General features: G+C 34.9%; 1 pseudogene; it reads left to right on the top strand.

The window, feature by feature from the left end:
- The first annotated feature begins 962 nt into the window (after nucleotides 1-962).
- On the top strand, nucleotides 963-2,805 carry LOC100782959 (probably inactive leucine-rich repeat receptor-like protein kinase At5g48380; annotated as a pseudogene).
- Nucleotides 2,806-6,688: the final 3,883 nt, after the last annotated feature.

Genomic DNA, 6,688 nt, shown 5'->3' with positions numbered 1-6,688 from the left:
AGGAGATAGCCATATGCTAGAGACATTAGAAACATCGTCTCTTCCAAGTAACCATGGTCATTTGAAACAATCAAAATACATAGAAAGTTGTGCACATGCACATGTAATATACAAAGAAAAAATATAGTGCTTGGGCTATTAATAAAATGAAAAAGAAAAGAACATTTTAATGAGTCTTATTTGAAGTTTATCCATCCTTGTGTTTTATTGGGCTATGATCACATGAGAGGATATGATCGATTAATTCACCAGTAATCACCACAACAACAATTTCCATTCTTAAAATGAGGAAACCTACGTAAATCTAGTCCTATATAATTTCCCTCCCTATAATAAGTGAAATATACTTAGTGGCATCATCACAATCACCCAAACTCTTAGATTTTTTTATGATATGTAATGTCATGCCAGGGCTTGTATTCAAAAGTCCAAATGCAATAGCAAGCCTCTCACTATGGTTACTGAGAAATTGGTCCTTCACATCTTCTTCCATGTCATGAATTGAGTTGGTGTCAGGAACATAACCTGCAGCCTTTATCTCATCTCCAAGAGTCCCAAGAAAAGCATAAATTCTTTTGGATTGACAGCTTCCTTCTGCTTCTCATTGAAGTGATCCAGAGCTTCTTTTCCTAGATCATGTGTTCCATATCTGTCTAGCATTGCATTCCATGTTATAGCATGTTGCTCTTGCATCATGTTGAAAAGCTTTCTGGCAGTTTTCATGGCTCCACATTTTGCATACATGTCAACAACAGCAATGGAAACAAAGACATTCTTATTCATACAAGTTGTTATTGCAAGTCCATGAATCCACTTAGCCTGGTGGTTTACTGAGAAATCTGCAAGAGCAGTAATTACACCAACTAATGTAAAATTAAACAATCAAGTTTAATGCCTTCAAATTGCATGATACAGAATACATTTAAAACCATTCTGGTTAATATATCCACACTTAACACACATTTGTGACAATCCTTGATCTTTCTTTAAATGATTTTAGTGGGGAACTACCTGCAACCCTTTCAAATTGTACCTATCTTAATACACTTAGACTTGACCAAAACCAACTCACTGATTAAATTCCTGCAAACTTGAGTCAGCTCCTGCGGCTTAAGTTGTTTAGTGTTGCCAATAATGTTTTGATAGGGCAAGTTCCAAACTCTGCAAATGGTGCAGCTAGTGTAGATAGTTATGCAAATAATTCAAGTATGTGTGGTTAACCCTTATTGGATGCTTGCCAGGCCAAGGCTTCGAACAGTAACAGAGCTGATATAGCTGTCACAACTGTTGGTGGTGTGATTGTTGCAGCATTAGGTTTGGGCATTGGAAAGTCCTCCAACAACACCAATTATTTCTTATAGGAAGATGGAAGAGGACCCTGAAGGAAACAAGTGGGCAAGAAGTCTAAAGGGAACAAAAACAATAAAGGTAAGCTATATTGATGCATGGCTTATTACTCTACTTGGAGCTGATATTCATTTTTAGAAAATTGTTCAATTATGGAAAGTTTCATGGGTAATATGTTTATTGCAAGTTATCTATTTTGATAATATTTTCAACTTCATTTTTTTAACTAATGATATATGTTCTTGACTTTGTTTATCATATTAACTCTGAAAAAAATCTCTTTTACTTAATGTTGTGCCAAATGCAACAAAACTATATTTTCTGTAGCAGATATTAAAAATTCTGACAAATGATTTTTGTCTATTTAGTTTCTTTTAAATTTACAGAGCCTCAGTTCTTGTGATTTGAACTTTAATTTATTATGCCTAAATCTGTGTAATTGTATATCAATTTTCTATGTTTGAGAAATCAATTTCAAAAATGAACTTCAATGATCTCAGGAAGGCTACTGATAACTTTGGCAAAAGCAATATTATTGGGACTGGAAGACCAGGAACTGCTTACAAAGTTGTCCTTTATGATGGCACATCACTCATGGTTAAGATATTGCAGGAATCTCAACATTCAGAGAAAGAATTTATGTTTGAGATGAATATACTAGGGTCTGTCAAAAATCGTAACTTGGTTCTGCTTTTAGGTTTTTGCGTGGCTAAAAAGGAGAGGTTTTTGGTCTATAAAAATATGCCAAATGGTACCCTCCATGATCAACTACACCCTACTGCTGGTGCATGCACCATGGATTGGCCTCTAAGGCTCAAAATTGCAATTGGAGCAGCCAAGGGATTAGCATGGCTGAATCATAGCTGCAATTCCCGCATTATCCATCGAAACATAAGCTCTAAGTGCATCTTGTTGGATGCTGATTTTGAGCCCAAAATTTCTGATTTTTGCCTTGCTAGATTGATGAATCCAATTGATACGCATTTGAGTACTTTTGTGAATGGGGAGTTTGGGGATTTAGGTTATGTTGCTCCTGAATATATAAAAACTTTGGTGGCTACTCCTAAAGGGGATATTTATAGCTTTGGGACCGTGCTTCTCGAGTTGGTGATAGGTGAAAGACCTACCCATGTGTCTATAGCTCCAGAAACTTTTAAAGGAAATTTGGTAGAATGGATTCAACAGAAATCTAGCAATGCAAAACTCCATGAAGCCATTGATGAATCACTAGTTGGGAAGGGTGTAGACCGGGACCTTTTCCAATTTCTGAAGGTTGCATGTAACTGTGTTACATCTATGCCAAAGAAGAGGCCTGCCATGTTTGAAGTATACCAGCTTCTAAGAGCCATTGGGATTAATTATAATTTCACAACTGAGGATGAGATCATGTTCCCTATGGACATTGGTGATGCTGATAACTTAGAAGAAGTTATTGTAGCACGAGAGGGACATGATTAAAAAGGTAGGTGAGATATAATTAGGGTATGTAATCAATTTTAATTTGTAAGTATTTCTTGCCTTGTGGTCCTAAAATAAATGTTAGTGCTATATAAGGTTTTATGGTTTAGATCCATTTGTGTGCTATCAATATTGAAACATGAATTTAATATCATCAACCATGAATGCCATTATATATAGGTGACTTTGTTATAATCCTTATTTTTCTCTATTTTCCTTGTTCTCTCCCTTTCATGTTGATATGTTAGTGGATTTTCTTTCCCTTTTAAGTACTTAATGAGTTCAATGAATCGAGTCATGAGTTACTGTCATTATTAATTCTGCACAAGTGGGGAGGAGTGGAAGGGAGGAGATAGAAAAGGATTATATGATGGGTGCGGTAACAAGATAGGAAGTGTGAGAAAATTGATATCAATATTCACTAGGTTGAGTGAAGAATCTGGTTTCTTCTTGAGGAAAGGGCGTCTCATTTTTTCCCCTTTCTTTTTCTTGGTTTTCAGCCTTGTAAGAGAGGTTCATGCCTCAGATATAGCTCTATTTCAGTATCAACAATACTTTACTTATTCCAATTTTTGTTCCTAATAAAATACCACTTATTTTCTCTTCTTTTTTTCCTTCATAAACTGGTATTTTCTTGTCTCGGTAGAATTTTGTAGTATATAAGAGAATGAGCTAATATGTCCCTCCTCCTTAGCTCAATTTAGTCTCACATTAGCACTGGGCCATGCCTAGGTGGTAGAGTGTAGTAAGTAGGATTGAAGTCATCCATTTTAAAACTAATCATTAATTTTTTTTTTGCTTACAAACAAATACTTCAATTATCAACTCAATGATAAAACTCCATATATGCTTCATCATTTGAATAATAAAAGGAAAAGGGATCATACAAAAGCTATAATAAAGTATTTTTGCCTCAATTTTGGGTAGTTGGCAAAATTGGAAACAAAACATTGTGTTAATGAAGTTGATGTAGTACCAATAAAGGATGTACCAAGTGAGTTGTCAAATATGATCAGCAAGCAATAGATGATTGGCAAATGGAAACTCACTTTAGGTATTGATACCCTTGAAAAAAAATGGTTACCAAAATAATCCCCATAAACTTATCGTTGGTTGGCTTTTGAATTCTCATTAATCTATTGATAAAAGCATGAGAATTTCTTCATCTTTGGGAATTAAAAGGAGAAAACAAGTAAGACATTTTTCTATATTTTTTTTCAAAAGAAATAAATTTAATACTAATAAGACACTACAGATTTGCAGACCACAAATCAATGCATCTATACTTTCTCGTTTCCACACCAATTTTTGATCATGTTATTCATTTGACATAAAGCTGAAATCAACCTAATTGGGTGAGCAAAACCAATAAAACACCTGAAGACTGGAATAGAAACTATAATAATTAGGTAGAGAAGAACTTGTCGAGGGAGCAATAAGCGATGTAAACCTAGATCACCACCACAAAACCAAATGCACGTTTCGCAAGAGCTACAATGAAAATACCATGAAATAGTTCAAAATACCATTTGGGTGTACATTGAACAGCGACTCCTTTCCCATTCAACTTGTGACACCCTCTACCCCGACATATATATAAATAAATAAAATATATTAAAATATCGGTAAACAAATTCACGTGGATAAAAGGTTCACATTCACTTCACTATTATCAATTAAAACTTATATTAAAAACATATTCGGCTCAAAATAAGGCCATCAAAATTTACAAAAATATTTTGTTAAATTAGTGAGATAAAAAAAATAGACTAACATCATGCAATTAATATAAAAACTTATGCTCCAATATCACATCTTATCAGAGCATTGTATTTCCATGTCCTTTAGCATCAGGTTCTTCATAGTCATCCACCTATTCATCTGCTCCTACGAACACAAGGTTCGAGATCATCACAGGATCCAAACACAAATAGCACACCGGGAGTGAGTTATCACATTCTTAACTAATGAAGAGTAACGAGACAACATGTAGGTATAAATATCATAAAAACAAAATAAAACTTACTTAAACATAGCTCACATCATTTCACCACTTTGTCACCCAACATCACATCATAACACAACACGTCTCATTCATTTTCACAACATTCACGTACTCAAGGATCAACACACAATATCACCTAGTCAATCAATATCGATCAATACACAAGCGTTATGCAACATATACACTAAGACTCAATCTTATATGTAATGTGGTACCATGTCAGTGAAAAACCTCGTCGGGCGTCTAGGAGTACATGACAAGACAAACCACACGCTAGCAAGTCAGGTCACTCTCACTAGGTAAGATTATAGGGAGACCAGTCAGGGTCACAGTGTTTTGCGAGAATGTTCCAACCATATGGGGTCAACATAGGCTTAAAGGGTCTTAGCATTAACTCGTTGCCCTTAAAAGGTCTTAGCATTAACCCATCGCCCTAAAAGGGACTTAGCATTAACTCGTCGTCCTTAAAGGGACTTAGCATTAACTCGTCGCCCTTAAAGGGTCTTAGCATTAACTCATCGCCCTTAAAGGGTCTTATGGTCGTGTGATTGCACAATTCATAGTTCATAACTCAATGCACACAACATCTCAATGCACATATATATCTCAATCATATACATACTCAATTTATCACTTACTGTCGATCTCAATCACAATGGTATAATCTCAATTTAACACATTATCACACCTCATGAATGTTGGATCAAGTGGCCTTGGAATAATTAAGAAGGGGGGTTGAATTAATTATTAATGAGCCTTGACTAATTAAAAATCTATCCTTCTTAATGTTACTAGATTCAATTAGGCTTTACTACTAAGTTATATAATTTAAACAAAAGTAAAGCGTAAAAGAAAAGTACACAACAGAAATTAAAGAGTGTAGGGAAAAAGAAGACAAAAACAAGAATTTTATACTGGTTCGGCAACAACCCGTGCCTACATCCAGTCCCCAAGCAACCTGCAGTTCTTGAGATTTCTTTCAACCTTGTAAAATCCTTTACAAGCCAAAGATCCACAAGGGATGTACCCTCCCTTGTTCTCTTTGAAAACCCAAGTGGATGTACCCTCCACTTTAACTAATCCGCAAGAGATGTACCCTCTCTTATTCTCAGTATAACAATCCCCAAGTAGATGTACCCTCTACTTGTACCACAAAGGATGTACCCTCCAATGTGTTGGGACAAAGAATTCTCAAGCGGTTAGTCCTTTGAATCTTTGTAAAGGAGAAACAAAAGATATCTCAGGCGGTTAGTCCTTTGAGATCTTTTGTTTAAGGGAAAGGGAAGAATCAAAAGAATTCTCAAGCGGGGTCCTTTGAATTCTCTTGGAAAGGGAGAAGAGAGACACAAAAGAATTCAGGCGGTTAGTCCTTTGTTCTTTTGGCAAAGGGAGAAGAGAATGAAAAAGATGAATAGCACAAGTTTTTGAACAAATAACTTTTCTTGGAAAAGAAAGTGTTGATTAAAAACTTTTAGAAAGATGAAGAGAAATGAAACCAGAAAGTTCTGTTGAAAGAGATGAAAGAAGATATTGAAAGATAGATTGAAAGATAAAATGATTGTTCTCAATTAATTTGTTTCATGCCAAGGTCACATATTTATAATTTCTTAATGACTCAAGTCAAAACTTGTAACTCTTGGCAATTTCTTTAAAACTAATTACTTAAAAAGTTATGACTTTTGAAAGAATCTTCAGAAACAAGTCACTTGAAGAATTGTGACTTTTGAAAATGAATTTTTCAAAAACAGTCACTGGTAATCGATTACCATTAAGGTGTAATCGATTACACATCAACAGATGTGACTCTTCATTTTGAATTTTGAAAATCTTAACGTTTTAAAACACTGGTAATCGATTACATGATTATGGTAATCGATT

The sequence above is a fragment of the Glycine max genome, chromosome 11 (assembly GCF_000004515.6).
Source record: "Glycine max cultivar Williams 82 chromosome 11, Glycine_max_v4.0, whole genome shotgun sequence".
In the NCBI taxonomy this organism is placed as follows: domain Eukaryota; kingdom Viridiplantae; phylum Streptophyta; class Magnoliopsida; order Fabales; family Fabaceae; genus Glycine; species Glycine max.
This window is presented reverse-complemented; position numbering and strand designations above follow the sequence as displayed.